The sequence below is a fragment of the Kogia breviceps genome, chromosome 3 (assembly GCF_026419965.1).
Source record: "Kogia breviceps isolate mKogBre1 chromosome 3, mKogBre1 haplotype 1, whole genome shotgun sequence".
Taxonomy (NCBI): domain Eukaryota; kingdom Metazoa; phylum Chordata; class Mammalia; order Artiodactyla; family Physeteridae; genus Kogia; species Kogia breviceps.
This window is the reverse complement of record NC_081312.1, coordinates 37,015,812-37,037,109: the sequence shown is the minus strand read 5'-3', so window position 1 is coordinate 37,037,109 and position 21,298 is coordinate 37,015,812. Positions and strand designations below refer to the sequence as shown.

At 47.9% G+C, this 21,298-nt stretch overlaps 1 protein-coding gene across 13 annotated transcripts in view; it reads left to right on the top strand.

Annotated features, from left to right (window-relative positions):
* Positions 1-643: 643 nt before the first annotated feature.
* Positions 644-21,298, top strand: part of PLEKHG3 (pleckstrin homology and RhoGEF domain containing G3) — a 42,822-nt gene continuing 22,167 nt past the window's right edge. For 7 of the 13 annotated variants that reach the window (XM_067028330.1, XM_067028335.1, XM_067028332.1 and 4 more), the window contains exon 1: positions 1,301-1,393. The gene's annotated coding sequence lies outside the window, so the exon portion shown is untranslated. Of the gene's footprint in view, positions 659-1,222; positions 1,394-5,077; positions 5,354-21,298 lie in introns of those variants that run through there. The other 6 variants (XM_067028325.1, XM_067028322.1, XM_067028324.1 and 3 more) reach the window with 5 other exon arrangements.

Here is a 21,298-nt window from a genome sequence, read left to right as displayed (position 1 = left end):
AGGATCCAGTTTCAAAGTCACCTGAAAGCCATTTCCTTCCGCGCACGCCCCTCCCCTCCCTGTAAATCACCTGGGGCTTGCATTTGCCTGGAGTAACTTATTTTCTTTTCCTTTTTGGCTTTTTTTTTTTTTTTTTTTTGCTTATTTTGTTTTTTAATGTGAATATTAGGCGTTTACTAGACACACTTAACCTCTAATGGATGTCAAGTATACCCAGTGGTTCTGATGTCAGTGTCCCATCCCTCCTCACATCCTGGGCTTCTCTTCTCCTGTCCTGTGCTGGGACAGCATCTTTTTTTCCGCACATTTATTGATGAATTACTTCGGGTTTTAAAGTTTATGCTGTTGCTCAAAACGCAGCCAATCTTTATTGAGCCTCCCCGTCGCGCCCTCAGCCCCTCACTTTCCAGGTGTGCACCTTTCGTTACCCACGTGATTACATACAGACATAAAAACAGGAGACAGGTTCTCTTCGTTTTACCAAAATGGGTCCTTTATTACACGGGTTTCGGCCTCTTGCTTTTCCCACCTAACAGTCTCGTGGTGGACTCCCTCCAAGTTATCGGCTTCTTCATCTCTTTCTTGTCAGCTTCTCGGAGGTTTGGATTTACATCTGTGAAGGGTCACGGGAACCGAATTTTGGAGAGGAATTCAAGACGTGAGTTTCTGACTCAGAAAAGCCGAGGTGACCTGCTCTGGTAGGATCAGGACTCCCAAGTCCGACCCCAACTAAGGACTCACTTGGAAGCCCCCTTTCCTGTCCGTACAATGGGGGCTGTTTTGGCCGTCCGGTGACCTCTTGGGAGGCAGTGATATCAGGTCTGTGACACCACTGTGAGTGTTCCCCCCCACCCCCACCCGGTGCGTCTTTGTGTCTTAGAGCATCTAGGTTGCTCGGGGGGCGGCAAGCGTTCGCCTAGGCGGACACCGCCGGGGCCGCGCGCTCGCCCCACCCGCGGGCGTTAATCATTAGCGGCGCGCAAGCCCCCCTCCCGCCGCCGCAGCCTTTACCCCGGGTTCCAGCTCGCAGCGCCGCGAGGTTGCCCCCGTCCCCCGCCGAGCTGCCAATCGCGGGATTCCAGTCGCTGGCCCGAGTCTCCACCCACTGGAAAAATTCCTGGTCCGCCCTCCCTGTCCCCTCCCGCGGTTGCTGCCGCTCTGCTCGGCCCCGACTTCCTGCCGGGCGCTGGAAGGCGCACGCGGGCTGGGGTCCCCGGGGGCCGCGCTAGCAGCTGGCCGCGCCCCGGCCGCCAAGGGGCTGGCGGTGGGCGGGAGCGGCCGGCAGCCTCGGCCCCTTCCCGGAGCGACATTCAAACTCGCGCCCGCGTTGCGGCGGCACCTGGGTGGCTTCGCGCGCCGTGCGTTCTGGATCCAGCCGGGCGGCCGCTGCTCGGTGAGTGTTCGTTGGTTCTCCCCGCGTCCTCTGCGGGCGCAGCGGGCCGAGCGGCAGTGCGCGGAATGGTTTTGAAGCCCCCGCCCTCCCGGGCACCCTCCCCAGCCCCCTGCGGGGTGAGGACTCGGCTTGGCAGAGACGGGCCCGGGGCCGCGTGGTCTCCTCCCAGGGCGACCCTCCAGGCCGAGGGCTGGAGCGCGGGAGGCTCGTGCAAGGAGACATTTTTCTGTCCTTTAGCCCCCACCCCGGAAACGAAAGGAGCGAATGCGCCCGGTGACTCCCAAGAGGCGCAGTTTGAAACCCGGGAAGCCCTCGAGGCGGCGCCCACCGGCGCCCACTGCGCGCTCTTTTGCCCGAGGGCTGGTCCTTGCCTCGGACTGTGGGCCCGGGAGGGGTGGACTCTTTTGGGGAAGGACCCGAGCCTCTGGTCCCGGGAGCCCAAAGGCGCCAGCAGCCTGTTCCGGGTTGGTGTCACACAGTACTCGCTCTGGGAATCTCAGCTCGCGTCCTGGAGGGTTTAGAGTGGGTGCCAGCAATGGGGTGTCGGGGAGCCGAAAGCACAGAAGCCACTGCCTGCCACTGCCTCCCTCGACCTCACCCACTCCCGAAACCGGTTTGGTTGATTTACTCCTTATTCGCAGCCCTTTGGTTTGGAACGCTAGGAGGAGGCATGCAAACTCGAAAATTTCAAGACGTTTTTAGGTAGCTACTTTTACTCTTTGGAGCTGCTTTTGAAAACAAAAGAAAGAACGGAGTGGGAAATGTAATGGTGGGAGGCTGGAGGGGTGTGGCCTGGGGTGGGGCGGTGTTATAGCGGCCACTGTGAGAGTTTCACCCTCGAAGTCACTTGCCTGTCTCCTGTTCTGGGGCCCCCAGGAGGCGATCCGGATTGCATCGTCCTACAGGGAACCCTGGACTGGGGGTTCCCAGAGTCTCCTCAGCCCTGCCTCTGCACGCAGCTCAGTCATACCAACCTTGCTCAAAGAAATAATGAGGGAGAGTAATGACAGCCCCGAGGGCTCCCCGCTGAGCACATTGCCGGCCTCCCTTAAGGCAAGTGCCTTTGTAGCCTCGCCTTTGCTGGACTGGGAATGGAATCCTGAGTGACGTAGCTGGGAGTGACTTCACCCTAACCATTACCAGCAGAAAACCTAGGGAGTAAGAACCCCAAAAAGGTGTACCCCTTCCCTCTGTTGTTCACCCTCTTCCCTGTGGTCCTGGGATGCCTCATCTCATCTCCTGCTGTTAATACTCCTCAGTCTCTGCTGCCCCCACTCCCTTCCCAGAAGGCTGGGCAACTCCTTATATCCCTGGATGTCTTGCTCTGGGGATGGGACAGGGAGTCTGTGTAGGGTAAACCAAGTCCTAGAAGCAGAGGAAGTGGTTTGCTTAAGAGCTGCCTTGGGGTTTTCTACTGCATTTAATTAGAAGTGGCACATTGGGGAGAGTGGGAAGAGCGCTGGCATGGGAGCCCAGCACAGGATTTTGCCTCCGCTTTAGTCCTGCATCAAAGATCGCTAGAGTCATTTGGGCTGGAAGGCACCTCCCATGGGCCTATGCCATTTACACATGCAGGCAGCAGAGCCCAGAGATGCGACGTGACTGGAGCCTGGCTCCTGCTGGCCAAACGGGGACCAGAACTCAGATTTCCTCATGGTCTAATCCATGCTTTTCCCAGCACGACCTGAGCAAGTCACGTACTTTTTTCTGACTCAGTTTCCACATGAGTAGAGTTGGGGACTTGCCTGCTTTTCTTCACAGAGGCTGTGGTAAGGATCAAAGGAAGCCACGTACGTGGAAAGTGCTGCATAAACTCCTATACAAAATGAAGGGCTCACTGTGGCTAGGAGGGGCCCTCAAGAGCTTTACAATTTACTGGATACATCCCATGTGTGCCACAAGGAGATGGTAGATACCAGGAGCCAATGGTGGATGTTTACACCCCTGGCCTGTAATAGCTCCAGGGTAAACATTGGCCTTACCAAATCCACAGCTATACCAGGGTCACTGTGTTTACCCTGGAGGTGGCCAAAGGCCATGGCCTGAGGGATGGCCAGGGCAGGAGGGGAAAAGGAGCTGTGTTCCCGATGTATGGCTTGCACCTTCACCTCCACTCTCCTCTCAGAACCTTGTGAAGGCTCTGGTTCCAAGTCTGGGGGTCGCTACAAGCCCAGGCTGAGCACTGACTTTGGAGGGTTAATCGGGAGACCAACTAGACCAACCATTCCCTGTTGTGTTGAGGGTTGAGGGGACTCTGGGCATTGGGAGGATGCTGTCTTTGCAGCTGCACTGAAGGCTGTCTTCAGCTCCTCATTCGCCCCCCTCTCCCCACCCCAGGCTGCCACTCTGGCTCAGGCTGCTGCTCAGTCCTGCCTCTCTGGCCAGCTGCATGTCCATAGGCCTTTGTTTCAGGGTTGCAAGCCCGCCCTCCCCAGCAGAAGCCCCCAGGTTGGGGCCCTGGCAGCTGGAAATCACTACTGCCAGCAGGAAGGCTTTACTGGAGTCCACAGGGGACCTGGCAGACCTTCATTTCCTCTTGTAGGTCCCATCTGGAGCCCCCAACTTGCCCCTGGCCAGATTCTCTCACCATCTTTTCTCATCTTTCCTCCCCTGAATGGATGGATCATGCTCTTTTTCTTCCTACACTCACACTTCTTAGTTCTATTTTAAAGGATTCATTCATTCATTGAACAGTTGTCTTGGCGTCTACTATATATGAATGCTGGACGCAGAGGACACAGCAATGAACAAAATATATGATAGTCGTTGACTTCATGGAGCTGGCTTCTGGTGGGGGGAAGCTGTCAATAAGCAAGATACATAGTGGAAAGCAAGTTAATGATAAGGAGAGCAATACGATAGGGACGGTGGATGTGAATCGTCATGGTGGGGGTGAGATGGCATTTTCGATGGGGTGGCCTGGGGGGCATCCCGAGGAAGGGGCTATTTGATAATATCTGAAGGAGGAGTTTCCCTTCATCTCTGGTTTCCTTTTCTTGAAACCCAGTTCAAGCAACTCACTACAGGGCTTGACAGCTTGCTTACTAGCCCTGCTGTGCTAAACTCCTTTGAGCCTGTGTTTCTCACCTGTGTTTCTCACCAATAAAATGGAGTTAGTCATCATACCTACCACATACGGTTTTGTGAGACTGAACAATGAGCTAACGTGTGTTAAAGGCTTAGCAGAGCCTATAGAGGTCATCAGTAAGTGATAGTCTTTTATTTTGCTATTTCTCCAACCAAATTCTGCAGGGGGAGCCCAAGATATTTATTGCCATTGCTAAATGAAAAGCTTTCCGTTTCAAGAATTAGGCAAGTGGGGAATTGGAGGCAGGTGAAAATAGAAACCCTAGTTAGTGCAGACTTTCTAGTTGGTGAGACTTTTCAACCATATCCTAGATTCTGGGAGGTTGAGGCTGTGGGCCTCCCAGGTGTGTGTGCTGCTTCCCCTGCTGACAGGGTGAACTGGGGGCAGCCCTGACTCTCCTCCCTTGCTCTGGAATTCCCCTTGCTTCCAAGAAGCCCTGATGAATCACACCTTAGTTCCTGGCCTCTCCACTCTGCCTCACAGATGGAAATGCTATCTGCCCTTCCCCCAACGTCCTGTAGATAAATTACGCTCAGAGAGGGAGAGAAGGGGATGGTGAAAATGAGGGAGGGGCGGGGGAAAGCTGGGCAGATGGTGGGTGGAGCTGTTTTAGGAGAACCTGCAGAGGTGCTAGAGGATTCTGATGGAGGCTGAGAGGCAGCCCCAGAAAAAGTTTCAAGAAGTGTCCACCATGGACCAGAATTTTGAGTAACAGAAAGGACAGGCACTATGAGTGCTCAGAGTCTGGCTGGACTCTGCTCAGCTCTGCACTGCTTCCACCCAGGCAGTCTGAGGAGTCTCTTCCCCTCTCCGCTGGAACCAGGACCTTAAAGGGAGGGGCCTGATCTCAAAGCCTGCTGTCAAAAGCTGCGGTGAGCGGTGAGCGGTTTCCTGGGGTCCTGGCCCTGGCTCAGGAAGCAGGGATGGGTGGTGGAGGGCGGGTCCTGGGGGAGCGGTCATCAGCCAGACCACTCCCTCTAAGAGCCCTGTCGCTTGAGCTGGACACCCAAGCGGGGCCCTGTGGTGAAGGGGCTTGCCCGTTGGTGCCTGGAAACCAGGTAAAGCTAGATATAATATGGCTGCAGAGGAAGCGGTTGGGAAGGTCCAAACAGCCTCAGGCATTTTTATGATGTTGGGTGACCTCAAGCCAGAGGAGAATGAAAACTGGGTAGGGTCAACTAACCTCTGGGTGTTGGCTGTCTGGGATAAAGGCTGGCCTTGTTAACAGGGTCTCTGCTCTATTTTTTTTTTTTTTTTTCCTCGGTACGCGGGCCTCTCACTGTTGTGGCCTCTCCGATGCGGAGCACAGGCTCCGGACGCGCAGGCTCAGCGGCCACGGCTCACGGGCCCAGCCGCTCCGCGGCATGTGGGATCCTCCCGGACCGGGGCACGAACCCGTGTCCCCTGCATCGGCAGGCGGACTCTCAACCACTGTGCTACCAGGGAAGCCCTCTATTCTTATTTTGATTAGCTGTTCTCTGAAGGCAGGGACTCTCTTTGAGTCATCTTTGTTCCCACATAGCATGGAGGACAGTGTAAAGTGTAATCAACAGGGTATGAGGAGCTTGTGCTGGGGTCCCACCCTGAGGGCAATCTGGGCTCGGTGATCTCATCTGCTCCAGTTTTTGTTCCATGGAGTTAGAAGAAGTCAGTGGTAGGGGTCAAGCCTAGCCCTTGGTGGGCTGTTGCCATCTGGGAATGCCAGCCAAGGGAGAATGGGGCTTTTTCTAGTTCTCTTGCTGGCCTTTGGGGAAGGAGCCCTCCTGGCTTAAGCTCAACGAATGGATTTGTAAGGACTCTCAAATTCTGTTTCGTGCTGAGCAGACTCTGGGCCAACCACAGGACCTGAATGAGATACTGATGGGTACAGTGGTAACTGTGCATGTAGCCTTTTGGAAGATAGAGTTTGAGGGTACTAGGGGTTGCTCTGATTGTTGGTGGAGTTTGGCTGAGACTGGAGGGAGAGATGCTACAAGAGTGAAGTCTATTTCACTATGGTAATGGGATCTTGGAAGGAAAGATGGGTCCTACAGGTACTGGAAGCTCTTAAAAAGTCATATCCTTTACTCCCCAGGCCACAAGACTCTGTGTGTGTGTGTGTGTGTGTGTGTGTGTGCGCGCGCGCACATAAATCAGAGATTCTTGACCAATAGATGGCAAGTGTTTATTGAAAGGAAAAGAGAACCAGTATTCTTGTGGTCTCCATCCTGTGCATCGCTACATCCCCAGTGCTTGATGCATAGTAGGATTCCAATAAATATGTGTTGAATAAGTAAAACCCTACTGTGTGATGAACCTTTAGGAATTAGAGAAATTTTCACGCTCTTCACAAATGTTCTAATCCTGTCTGGAAGTATCTAGGATAGAGTACAAGATTCGAAGAAGTTGAACTTGTGGTCAACTACTCTGGCACAGGGGCAGGCAGCTCTGTATTCCTCCAGCCTGGGCAAGTGAAAGGGTGCCTGGGGTCACTGGGACCAGTCCTCCCGGGCCTGCTGATAGTTTGCCCCCATGCATGTTGTATCCAAAGTGGATGGTAGGGTGCGCTTATAGTCTTGAATATAGTTCATCCCATAATATGTCCTATAATATCCCATAACACCTCTCCTACCCTATTCAGGACATGGCCACCCAGTAGCCTTGCTTATCTGCATGTAGCCAAGAAGGTCTCCAGATCAGCCAGGACTCAAGTTCCTACATGTTTTTCACACCAGCTCCCTAAGGCCCTGTTTAAATCTTTTTTTAAAAAAAATAAATTTATTTTATTTACTTATTTTTGGCTGCCTTGGATCTTTGTTGCTGAGCACGGGCTTTCTCTAGTTGCAGTGAGTGGGGGCTACTCTTCGTTGCGGTGTGCGGGCTTCTCGTTGTGGAGCATGGGCGCTAGGCGCATGGGCTTCAGTACCTGTGGCGTGCGGGCTCAGTAGTTGTGGCGCACAGGCCTAGTTGATCCGCGGCATGTGGGATCTTCCCGGACCAGGGCCCGAACCTGTGTCCCCTGCCTTGACAGGTGGATTCTTAACCACCGTGCCACCAGGGAAGCCCTGTTTAACTCTTATATAGGAGTTGTGTCATCTAATTTTCAAGCCCACAGCTGAAAGGAAGCAGCAAAGGAGAGTGTAAAGAGACCAGCATAGAGAGGAAAAATGACCACAGTGCAACTGAGAGTTGACACTGAGAGTGGACAGAGATCAAGACACTATGCAAAGCAAGCATGAGCGTAAGAGCCAGGGGTCATTTATTTAGGGGGAATGGCTTGGCACGCCTTGGCCCTTGGGGGAGGGATCATTATTTTGATAATTGATGCTTTGCTGGTAATTGTGACCCTGAGTCATCAAGAAAAGGTTAAATGATGTTCCCTTGACTGTTTAGGAAGGCAGGAAAGGAAGCGAGTAGCATGTTTTTAAAAGATGTCCCAGTCAGATTGACTAAAACTTTTAAAAGTGTTGACTCTTAGGTAATATCACTAGTCATCTCAACAAGGCAAAAAATAAGTGGTGCTACCCTCAACTACAGATAAGGAAACTAAGTCCACCCACACAAGGTAGGTAACTTTTCTGAGATCTCAGCTAAGACTTGGCAGGGATGAGGTCTGAACTTCTAAATGACTCTGGAGCACGTGCACTGAGCTCTACCCCAGACTCTTTGGAAACCGGGCACGCGCTTGAAAACATGGCTTTTGGACAGCTCTCTCTGCAGGGGTTCTGGCTAGTCAAGGTTTTACTGTGTTACTGTGGAGCCAGGATGGGCCCAAACTTAATTCAGCTCCACCCATAGCAGACTGCCAGTTATCCTAAAGGGCGCTTGCCTCAGTGGAAAAAGACCGCCTTTAATACATTTACATTTTAAGCACCTACCTGGGTGCCACACAACACTTTCTTCTGAGGCCAGAAAATGATAGGGAGGAGCTGCAATTTCAAAAATCCCAGGCCTCTTTCTGTCAGGAGCTTTTGTTCCTTTGTTTTGGTTCTGGATGCTGCTGAAAGATGCTGTGCTGTGCAGTCTCCGTGCTGGTTGTTCCAGTCTCTCTCCAGGGTGGTGGGGCCCGGCCCTGTGTAGGAACCCCTACCCCCGTGTTCCCACCGTCCAGATCTGGCAAATGGTAATTTTATCCTATTTACTTCTCTCATTTATTATAGAGATAGAAGGTTACAGATGCAACTGAAGCTTTCTTGTTCTTCCTAATAGCTTTCTCTTCCCTCCCTCCCGCCCCAGAAGTAACATTCTCTTGAATATGGTGTTTATCATTTCTATGAATGTTTTTATACTTTTTACTGTTGTCTGTAAGTAATTTCTAGTTTCATGTTGTTTTAATTTTGACTTGTATAGCATCATGTTGAATGAACATTGTTGCCTAGATTTACCCATGTTGAAATATTTAAATCTAGTTTATTCGGTGAACTGTTATATGGTTTCTATTGCATATTACAGTTCCCTTATGGACAGACATTTAGGTTGATTCCATTTTCTCACCACTATAAGTAATAACTGTATTTATCATCCATGTGCCAGTCTTCTCTACCGTGTATATCAGTGGTGGGATTACTGGGTTATAAATTTTGCTTTTCAAGATACGGACAAATAATGTCCCTGAGTGATTTGTGACCAATTTATGTTCTTACCAGAAACATGAGAGCCCCTATTACACTAATATTTGGATTGTGTCTTGCAATCTGGTAGATGTAAAATGGTATTTTAAAATTAATTTATAATTTTGTGTGTGTGTGTGGTACGCGGGCCTCTCACTGCTGCAGCCTCTCCCGTTGCGGAGCACAGGCTCCGGACGCGCAGGCTCAGCGGCCATGGCTCACGGGCCCAGCCGCTCCGCGGCATGTGGGATCTTCCCGGGCCAGGGCACGAACCCGTGTCCCCTGCATCTGCAGGTGGACTCTCAACCACTGCGCCACCAGGGAAGCCCCTATAAATTGGTTTTTTAAATAAGCGCTTTTGATTGAAGATAGGGATGAGCACTTTTCATATTGGCTAGCCATGTTTATATTCTGTGAGGTTTTTTTTTTTTTTTTTTGCGGTATGCGGGCCTCTCACTGTTGTGGCCTCTCCCGTTGCGGAGCACAGGCTCCGGACGCGCAGGCCTAGCGGCCATGGCTCACGGGCTTAGTTGCTCCGCGGCATGTGGGATCTTCCCGGACCAGGGCACGAACCCGTGTCTCCTGCATCGGCAGGCGGATTCTCAACCACTGCGCCACCAGGGAAGCCCATTCTGTGAGGTTTTGCCCTTTACGTTAAAAAAATAATTTTTAACCAGGTAATGTATCCATATGCTTCAAACCTTGCAAGGTAATACAGTGAAAAGTCTCCAACATCTGTTCCCTTGCTCCCAGCTCCCCACCCTGTGACAAGTTAGAGGTTCTTGGTACGTTTTCAGAGTTTTAATTGCCAGTTTCTTTTTCTTGTTGACTTTTAGGAGTTAAAAAGTATACATATATATTTATGTATGCTAAATAAATGATAATAAATAATCTTTTGTAGATCATGTTCATTACATATAGCTCTGGATTGTCTTAACTTTATTAATGTCATTTTTCATAGGGAAGTTTTAATTTTAATGTTGTCAGATTTGCCAGTCTTTTGTTCATACTTTCTGTGTCTTGTTCAAGAAATCTTTTCCTACTCTGATTTTACAGGAACATATTTAGTATATTTTCTTTTTAAATTTTGCTTCCACACTTACATTTTAAATTCACCTGGAATGTTTTTTCTTTTATGTGACAGTGGTTCTCAACTGTGGCTACATATTAAAGCCTCATGAGGAGTTTTTTAAGAAAGTACTATTGTCTGAGCCTCATTTCAGATCAGACCAATAAAATTAAAATATATCAGAGTGGAGCCTAGGCATGGCTATGAAATGCCCCAGGTGACTTTTATGTCCAGCCAAGGTTGAGAACTACTCAACCTTGTAAGATGGAATTGATTTCATTTTTTTCCAGAGGAATAGCAAATTTTTCCAGTACTAGTTATTGAACAGTCTATGCTTTTCCTGCTGACTTGTTACTGTTAAGATTTGGTTGGTAACTTTATTGAGATGTATTTCACATATCTTAAAAGTCGCCCACATAGAGTGGTTTTTAGTATATATTCAGAGTTGTGCAACCACTCACGCTATCCCCGCGTCTTTTTTTTTTTTGGCCGGGGGTTGCCTGCTGCTCGGCTTGTGGGATCCTCGTTCCCCAAATGGGGATCAAACCTGGGCCCTCAGCAGTGAGAGCTCGGAGTGCTAACCCCGGGACCACCAGGGAACTCTCTCCACTGTGTAATCTTTTTTTTTTTTTTTTTTGCGGTACGCGGGCCTCTCACTGCTGTGGCCTCTCGCGTTGCGGAGCACAGGCTCCGGACGCGCAGGCTCAGTGGCCATGGCTCACGGGCCCAGCCGCTCCGCGGCATGTGGGATCTTCCCGGACCGGGGCACGAACTCGTGACCCCTGCATCGGCAGGCGGACTCTAAACCACTGCGCCACCAGGGAAGCCCTCCACTGTGTAATCTTAAACCATGTTTATTACCCCTAAAAGAAGCCCTGTATCTTTAGCAATCATTTCCTATTTCCTCCATCCCCTAGCCCCAGGCAATCACTAATCTACTTTTATCTCTCTAGATTTGCCTATTCTGGACATTTTACATAATGAGTTCATACAATATATAGTTCCGTTGACTAGCCTTTTTCATTTAACGTTTTCGAGTCATCCTTCGAGTCATCCTTGTCGTGGCATGTTATCAGTTCTTCATTCTTTTTTATTGCCAAATAATATTCCATTGTATGGCTATACTACATTTTGTTTATCCATTCATCAGTTGATGGACATTCTAGCTGTTTCCACTTTTTGGTATTATAAATAATGATGCTATGAACAGTTGTGTACAACTTTTTGTATGCAGTATATAGATCCTCTAGCTTCTATATGACTTACTGGGAGATGATTATTTACAAGTTAACTTTTTGAGGAATTGCTAAATTGTTTTCCAAATAGGCTAAACTATTTTACATTCTTGCCAGCAATGTGCAAGTGTTCTAATTTCTCCTCATCCTCACCATTACTTGTTATTGAACATGGTTTTGATTTTAGCCATCCTAGAGTGAGTAGGAAGTAGATTTAGTTGTGGTCTTGGTTTGCATTTCCCTAATGACTAATGATATTGAACATCTTTTCTTGTGCTTATTGGCCATTTGTATATGTTTTTTTTGGAGAAATATCTATTCAAATATTTGCCCATTTTAAAATTGGGTGTTTTTTTGTTGTTGTTGAGTTGTAAGTGTTCTTTATATAGTCTGGATACAAGTCTATTATCAGATTTACAAATATTTTCTCCCGTTCTGTGATTTGTCTTTTCACTTTCTTTTTTCTCTCTTTTAAAAATTTTAATTTAAAAATTGAGGTGTGATTGATATGTCATTATTGTTTTCAGGGGTACAATGTAATGATTCAATCAATATTTGTATACATTGTGAAATGATCTAGTCCACTTTCTTTGTAGTGCCCTTTGAAACACAAGTTTTAAATTTTGATGAAGTCCAATTATCTGTTTTTGTTTTGTTTTGTTGCTTGTGCTTTTGCTGTTGTATCTGAGAAACCATTGCTCACCCAAGTTCACAAAAATTTACCCCTATATTTTCTTCTAAGAGTTTTATAGTTTTAGCTCTTATATTCAGGTCTATGATCCCTTTTGACTTAATTTTTATATATGGTATGAACTAGATGTCCAAATTCATTCTTTTGCACATGAATATACAGTTGTCCTAGCACCATTTGTTGAAAAGATGATTCTTTTCCTATTGAATGGTTTTGGTACCCTTAATGAAAATCAATTGACTGTAAATGTGAGGTTTTATTTCTGTACTCTCAATTCTGTTGCATTAATCTGTATGTCTGTCTTTATGCCATGGTAACTATAGCTTTGTAGTTGGTTTTGCAATTGGGAACTGTGAGTCTTCCCACTTTGTTCTTTTTCAAGATTGTTTCTTTGGCTCCCTTGCTTTTCCATACAAAGTTTAGGATTAGCTTGTCAGTTTCTACAAAAATACCAGCTAGAATTTTGAAATTGGATTGAGTCTGTAGATCAATTTTGCTAACCTTAAGAATGTTAAGTGGGCTTCCCTGGTGGTGCAGTGGTTGATAGTCTGCCTCAACCCTCCCCGATGCAGGGGATGCAGGTTCGTGCCCCGGTCTGGGAAGATCCCACATGCCACAGAGCGGCTGGGCCCATGAGCCATGGCCGCTGAGCCTGTGCATCCGGAGCCTGTGCTCTGCAACAGGAGAGACCACAACAGTGAGAGGCCCGCGTACTGCAAAAAAAAAAGAATGTTAAGTGTTCTGATCCATGAACATGGGATGTCCTTGTCCTTTCATTTATTCAGATCTTTAGTTTCTTTCAATAGTTTCCAGTATACAAGTCTTACACTCCTTTTGTTAAATATATTCCAAAGTTTTTAATGCTTTTGCTGATATTATAAATGGGATTGTTTTGTTTCTTAATTGCATTTGTTGGGGGGAGTTGTACCATGCAGTTTGCAGGATCCTAGTTCCCCAACCAAGGATTGAACCTACTCCATTGGCAGTGAAAGCATGGAGTCCCAATTACTGGACTGCCAGGGAATTCCCCTTAATTGCATTTTTGGATTGTACACTACTAGTATATAGGAGTAGAAATGATTTTTTGTGTATTGATCTTGTATCCTGCCGTTTTACTGGACTCTTTCATTAGTTCTAATCATTTTGTTAGTGGATTCCTTAGGATTTGCTATATATAAGATCATGTCATTTATGAATAGAGATAGTTTTACTTCTTTTTTTTCAATCTGAATGTCTTTTATTTCTTTTCCTTGCCTAATTTTCATGGCTAGAATCCAGTACAGTGTTGAATAGAAGTATCATGAGGGGACATTCTTGTCTTATTCCTAATCTTAGAGGGAAAGCATTCCTTCTTTCTCCATTAAGATGAAACGCCTGTGGGTTTTTTTGTAGATATTCTTTTTAAGACTGGGGATGTTCCCTTCTGTTCCTAGTTTGTGTGGTGTTTTTATCATGGAAGTGTGTCAGATTTTGTCAAATGTTTTTTCTGGGTCTGTTGAGGTGATCAGGTGGTTTTTGTATTTTATTCTATTAATATTTAAAATTATATTAATTGATTTTTGGATGTTAACCCAATTTTGTATTTCTGGGATAAATTCACATGGTCATAGTGTATACTCCTTTTTATATGTTGCTGGATTCAGTATGTTAGTATTTTGTTGAGGATTTTTACAGCCATACTTATAAGGGATGTTGGACTGTAGCTGGTTTTTTTCTTGTGATATTTTGTTTGGTCTTGATAACAGTCCTCATAGAATGAGTTCAGTGTTCCTTTCTCTACTGTTTTTTGGAGGAGTTTGTGAAGAATTGCTATTAATTCTTTAAATGTTTGGTAAATTCACCAGTGAAACCATCTAGTCCTGAGCTTTTCTTTATTGGAAGTTTAAAAATTATTAATTCATTCTCTTTACTAATTAACAGGTCTCTTCAGATTTTCTGTTTCTTCCTGAGTCAATCATTGGCTTATGTCATTCTAGAAATTTGTCTAGGAATTTCATCTAACTTATCTAATTCACTGGCATAGAGTTGTTCATGGAATTTCCTTATAATCCTTTAAGATGTTCTTTTTTGTCTTTGATGTTCTGCGTTTATACTATGGATGATGTGTCTAAATGTGAACTTCTTTTAAATTTAACTTAGTTGTGCTTTCAATATGAGGACAAATGTTCTATGTTCAGTTCTGGAAAATTTATATACATTCTGTCTTTGAAAATTGCCTCTCCCCTATTCTTTCCTTTTTCTTCCTTTAGAACTCTATGGACCTCTGTCTCTTAATGTTTATATTTTCTTATTCTTTGCATCTACTTCAGGATAATTTCCTCAGTTTTTTTTTCCATTTCACTAATTCTTTCTTTAGCTGTATTTAATTTTCTGTTTAATGTACCTATTGGGTATGAAATGTCAATATTGTATACAGTTCACCTGTGAAAAATCTGGGTTTGAACTACATGGATCCACTTATATGTGGATCATTTTCAATAAATATGTACTACAGTACTACACAATCTGCAGCTTGTTGAATCCGCAGATACAGAACTAGATACAGAGGGCTGACTGTAAAGTTATATGTGGATTTTCTACTGTGTGAGGGGTTGGTGCCCCTAAGCCCCGTGTTGTTCAAAGGTCAACTGTATTTTATTTCCATTCAGTACTTTTTCAAAGTCTTTTTCAGATTTTTCTTTTATTTCCAGCTTTTGGAGTACCAGTTTGTTCCATCTTCTGACTCGCTTGTCATGGTTTGTTTTATTGTGTGGTTTGTAATTTTTATACTGATCTCCTCTTCATTGGGTTGCAAAGAGTGGGATGCTTAAAAGCAAGGTATTTTGGAAGTCTGCACTTATTGTGATGATGAGGTCTAGGACATATCAAATGTGTGGGTGAGAGTGGCTGAGGTGGGGTAGAGGAAAAGACTGGCAGAGGAACTTTGCATGTCTGGCTGCTTCCTGTCATACAGGTCTCTGCCTGAGAGTCACCTTTTCAGAGCCTTCCCAGTCCTCCCTAAATTTCTCCACCCCCCAGTCCTACTGCCTTTCTTCTGTTTTATCTTATCACTATTAACACATCGCTATTCAGAAAATATTAGCTATTTGTCTACCTTTTGTGACCTTCCTCCATATTGGAATGTAAGCTCCATGATTCTAAGGATTTGTCTTTTTTTTTTTTTTTTTTTGGCCACCCCACGTGGCATGTGGGTTCCTAATTCCCTAACCAGGGATTGAACCCATGCCATCTGCATTGGAAGCACCAGAGTCTTAACCACTGGACCACTGGGAAAGTCCCCAGTAAGGATTTGTCTTATTCACTGCTATGTCCCCAGCACCTGGCATGTGGTTTATACTGTCCATAAATTTGAGTAGTCCTGTTTTTAGATGGAAGTCATCTGAGCCCCGATGCTGCAACTTTCAGCTGGGCTGTGTCTGACCAGGCAGCAGAGGTGAACAGTTTGCCTCTACATCCCCAAACCTTTTTCTGGACCTCCACTGGAGATGTCTTTTTCTCCCATTATAAGAGCCCAGAAAATACTATCCATCCTGTGTGCTTCAGCCTTCTTCTGGCATGAGTTCCACAGCTGCTAAAATCAGTAGTAGGGATTTGAGTGCCAGAATCCCTGGGGGAAGAAAATGCACAAAAACCTGGGAAGATCTGGTCCTTACCTTTAGGAGGCTGTGATTGAGTTAAGAAGACAGCACACACAGAAAATAGGTTAGGACACTTGCTCACTCAGTGAGTCTGTTGTGTAGATTAGCATTCCTGCTATGAGCTTTCGGTAGAGAAAGCAGTCTGTGTGCTGGCCCGTGGGTCACATGCTGTCACATAAGTGGTTTCTGGAGGGATCTATGGGCAAGTTACAAATTCCCAGGTGACTCCATTTTGGCCTCCTTCTGAGGTTGCCCCATGCTGTCGGAACTTGTAAAAGGGCAGAAAGTGCCTGCGGGCGTTCCCATGATGTGAGCTAAGGATGGCACCTTTCCATTCATCTTTGGCTGTATCTCTTGGCCCCATTGGTTTCGGGGTTGGGGAATGGTGACAAGCACTGGAATTCCAGCAAACCCCGGCTTTCCCACTTGCCTTGCTGCACAGCTTTCGGTGAGTGAGTAAATGGCTCTGCCTCATATGGTTATGGTAAGGAGAGTTCCTAGAGAATGTGTTTACCTGCTATACGCTAATAAAATGCTAGTTGATATTATTCCAGTCCGGCACCTGGGGAGCCACTTGTGCCTCAGTTTCCTGATCTGTAAAGGAGGGAAATAATACTCAATCCTTGCCTGCCGCCCCTCCCCTCTGCCCCTGGCTGTTGTAAGGGTTAATATCCTCAGGCTTTGAGGTCCTGGGGTGAGGGAGGAGCTGCATAAATGGGTTATTGTTGTGCTGCTGAATGATCTGGCTTTGTTCAAGTGTCTTCAGTATTTGACTTCCTGCAGTTAGTGTCCCCTGACTTTAATTGCTATAGATATTTGCGTGTCCTCAGCGGCTGGCGGCGCTCACCTGCCCGCCTGTGTCCTGGGTCCTCACCCAGCCAGGGACCTGCTGAGTTGGGGTGGGAAGCTCCACTTCCTCTGTTAGGGGCCCCCCAGGAGTCAGGAATGAAAGAAATGCAGAAAGTATGACCCACACGCGCAACTGATTCTGAATAGGACGTTTATTGAAGAGGTTTTGCAGGAGGTGGCGGGCGCTTTAATTCCCAAGGCTGTTGGTGGCAGCTCTCTGCTCGCCCCAAGCCTGTTAACTGCTTGGCTGCTGGTGCTTAGGGAGAACGCAGCTCCCGGGCCCCACGCGGCTCTCCTGGTGCTCGGATGGGAGCCCTTTTGAGAAAAGCGGTAGGTGCCGGGCTGGGCCAGGCCAGGGGGTGTGAGTGGGGCATGACCAGGACTACCCCAACTCCAGGCCTCCAAGTCTTGCCAAACTCTCCTGTGAAAAATCTGGGTGGCCACAGGCTTTGGGGCAAAAGGTAAATTTCTCCCTTGGAGCTTCAGAAACTAAGGATGGGTATAGGAGACTTGGTCTCTTTAATCCTGTCCTGGCCTCTTCCAGTGGACTTGTCCATCGAGGCCAGGTAAGAGCAAGATAATCCTGTGTTCCTCTTAGAGGCGACTGCAAGTGGTTCTGTGAGGGGCTTCGGAAGGGCTTCTGATCTCTGAACACTCGGAGTTGTGTGATGAGAGAACGGGGCTGTTCCTAGAGGGACCCAGCACATACTGGGGAAAGCAGAGTTGATCTCCCATTTGTTCCTGAAGTTTCCTTTTCTCAGAATCCACAGAGGGTGGTTATTTTGGATAAAATCAAGGGGTGGCAGTGGAGCAGGTGAAGGGAAGTTCTTCCCCACCCACCCTGTCTTCCCTGGTGCCCAGGCCGGGGCAGTGCCCACCACTTGCAGAGCTCTGGACTGCAGGAGCAGGGAGGTCGGGGGCAGATTGCCACTCTGCTTTGGCTTGACTTTTAGCCCTGAATCAAGGCCTTGATTTTCCAGGAGCAGGACACTGCTGCCTGGGCCATGACACTCCATGCCATGTGTGTACCCATTCATCCCTGAATCTGGGGTTTGGTGACAGCTGCCCCCTCCCTCCCCCGTCTGAAGTCTGGTCTGTGTAACCTCTCAGCTGAGGGAGAAAGCTGTTCTCCTCCCACCAGGGAACTGGTTGGATGAGTTTTCTCGGGCCTCCCTGGTTGAGGCCCCTTAGAAGGGAAGGCAGGGACCTGGGGAGTGGGGGCAGGTGCTGTGGGGTGGAGAGGGGCCCTCTCCTCTCCTCTCTCCTGCAGTGGGATAGGGATCCCGGGGGGGGGGGGGACAGGGTGGTGCAGGAGGCCCTGCTCTCCAAAGGGCTGGCTGCCTTTGAGAATTGACCTTGTTGTGTGAGACTATAATCTCTTGCCTTGGAAAATCCACTTTCCTAACATGTCTGGGTCAGCTGCCAGGCCCAAGGCCAGCGTCCAGGGCAAAGAGGAGGTGTTGGTTGGAGCTCTTCTCTTGCTGTTGTGCCCGAGGGCCAGGGAGGACCAGGGTGCATGACTGATGGTAGCAGTTCATGAAAAGGGGGCTGCTCACATTTACACACTTTTCTGGGTCTGAGTGCTCTCGCTTGGAATTGGAGACCAAGGTGCGTTTGGGGGAGCCTCCCTAATTCTACTCTGCTTGGGGAGGGAAAGTGAGAATTTGGGGAAGGGAAAAACCCTCAGGTGGTAAGATGTACACTGACTGCTCCCCCAGGCCAGCTGGGAGCTGCTGTTCTGGAATCACAGTGGGAGATTCCCTTCTGGTTAAGCCCTGGTATCTCAGTTTCTAGACTTGGCGTTCTGCCCCTGCTTTTAGGAGCATTTCATTTATGTGTAGGTTCATAGCTCCACATTTATTGCGGGCCTCGTTTCTTCCCCCTTCACAGGGGCTGGGATAGGTGTCATTCTTCTTTCTGGCGTATGTTCCCTGACTGTCTCTTTCCTCCTGAAGCTCTCTGTAAACAGCCAGCACCTTCTTGGGCCTCTGGATTCTTCATGAACACTCTGGCTGTATAGATCCCTGAGGCCATAGCCCCACCTGGTGGTCTGTACCTTTTTAGGGCAGTTTCTCACACCTTGTCTCCTGGAGTCTCGGTGGTGGAGTGCAGAGTCCTAACCACTGGACTGCCAGGGAATTCCCCAGATATGACTATTTTTCCTTCTAGAATTCTCTTCCTCAGTGACAGGGGCAGTGTCTTATTCCTTTCAGTATCCCTAGGGCCTAGCATCATGCTCGGAAGTGTTGAGTGATTCCCAGACTGGAGGCTGTCTTGACCTCCCATATGGCTCCAACACCACCCTCTACTTCCTTTTGTTATTATTATTTTTTCCCCCGGCTGCACCCGAGGTGGCATGTGGGATCTTAGTTCCCCAACCGGGGATCGAACCCGAGCCCCCTGCAGTGGAAGCACGGAGTCTTAACCACTGGACCAGCAGGGAAGTCCCTGCTTCCTTTTGTTATTGATGTGCTTATCTCCCTTCTCCTGGTAGAATATCAGCTCTTGGGAGCGGGCTCTGTGGGTGATTCACCTTTGTGTCACCCACAAGGCTGCAATGTCCTTGTGCAAAGTAGATGCTTGAATATATTGTCCAGTGAATTCTGAAGCCCATGACTTGGGAGGGGCCAGTAGTGTTAATCCCTAAATGAGCAGCAGACCCTGTGGTACAGATGGCTCACTGCCCTGCTCCAGCGAGTTAGGAGCAGAGCTAGCGCTGGTTCTGAGCCGAGCTGGCTGGAGTCCCAGGGCTGTTCATACACGTTCTGCTGCTTTCCCCTCTTTGATATTCCCTGTGACTTAGGAAATGTGGCTTTCCCCAGTACCTTATGTCTTTGGGACATGCTGGCTCTCCCATATGTCCACCCTGGAGATGGATTGTGTTTTTTCTTTAAAACCCAAGGACCAGTGTCAAGGATGGTTTCTACTGATCACTTCTTTGTGCTTTTGCTGCCTCACATCACCTTCAATTCTGTTCCTCCTCAGGCCTGTCCCCCATGGCTTTGTTCCTCTCCAGCTCCTAGCTGAACATGCCGGTCTCTACCTGTGGAACCCTGAGGAATGCGCCCTGCCTGCTACAGCAAAGGACTGTGACTCATTCATACTTCAGTCGTCTGCTTTGACCTTCTGTGTGGCATAGATAATAGACTTTTTCCTTTCCAGCCGAATTGCTTTATGTTTGCCCTTATAATATCATGGTCCGAATGTATGTTGGGATCGTAGATGATGGATGATTGGTGGGGTGAGTGTGGAGTGGGGAGGGGAGGGTGAGGTCATGCTGGTTCACCAGGTTTAACCCGTATCTTTATTACTGATTTGAGATGTAGGTCAACTTTTCTAGGCACACATCAGAAAAACTTCTTGTCCTGGTGCTGTGGAGCAAACAGTAATTCATCCATCCTCCTCATTGCTACCATTTATGGAGGGTTTACTGTGTGTCAGTTGTACGAATTGCTCTACTTATATCATCTCCATCTTGGAGACCAGTGAGGTTGGTAGTATTGCTGTGCTCGTTTTACAGGTGAGGAACTTGAAGCTTGGTCAGGTCAAGTGACCTGCCCAAGCCCACACACAGCCAGCAAAACGGAGGAGCTGGGGTGCAAACCATGTCTGCCTGACTCCAATGCCTGTGAATCCGTTTAGTGCATTTAAGCTCTGCTCTGTGGACTCCCACGTACTCACGTACTAGCTCATTCTCTCCTTCTCTTCTGACAGCTCAGATCTAGTGGGCCCCTCTGTTCCCACTTGCTTCCAGCTGAGATGCTCCAATGCCTTTGAACCTGTTGCAGTAGTAAATGCTGCAGTTCTTGAAAGTGTGGTTCAAGTCGAGAGGACTCAAAATAAGCAGCCCCTATAGTGGGCATAGGGGGGCAACTAGATGGCTAATTTGTAGCGTTGGGTCCCTGAATTTTGCTGATAAGGAGGAGTGGTCCTGTGAGCCTTTTTGACCTAGAGATGAGAGAGGCAGGGCCTCTGGGAACACCGGAGGTGTCTATGATTTCTAGCACAGTCTTTAGCTCCTCCATCTTCTGGGGACATTCTGTCTGGGTCGTTTTCCTGCTTAGTTACAAGTTGTGCTGGGAGCAAGCTGACCTACCCTGGCTGTGAGCAACAGCAATTTCTAATCCACAGCAATTATTCTCATTTGCTTTCAGTACATGTTTCTGTGAAACCTCCTGGTGGACTGCTTTTCCTGGGGTATTTGTAGGGCCAGGTTATTGTAGTCCCTTCTCCAAACTGCAAAGTGGTCCCTTGGCCACTTTCCGCTTCTCCCAGTTTTTGTGGCTGGTCACTTAATATGTGGCATGGCAGGGCAGCTGTACCCCTGCTCCCATCCCTTGTCTGGGGCCTAGGGTACGGGACTGCTGGGGTGAATGAGCAGTCACTGCTCCTGGGTGCTTCTTGGTGGATCGGAAACTTGCTGGCAGTGACTAATGTGGAAACTCATTAGACTAGGAGGAACTGGCTCAAGTCTTGACTTTGACTACTGTTTATCTTCCACCTGACTGTGGGAGTGGTGAAGTGCTCTAGACACAATCCCACAGGAATTTATTGAGCACCTAGTGTGTGCATTGCCTTCTGGGGGTGAAAGAAGGCCCAGCCCACTGGGTTTTATTATCTAGTCTGGAAGGAAAATTTGCACCTAAGAACTCCCAAGGACCAGTGCTTTATGTGATACTCAGGCTCATTGGAGTTCAAAGAAGTGCATGTGTATTAGTGTCCCATGGCTGCCGTAACAAACTGCAA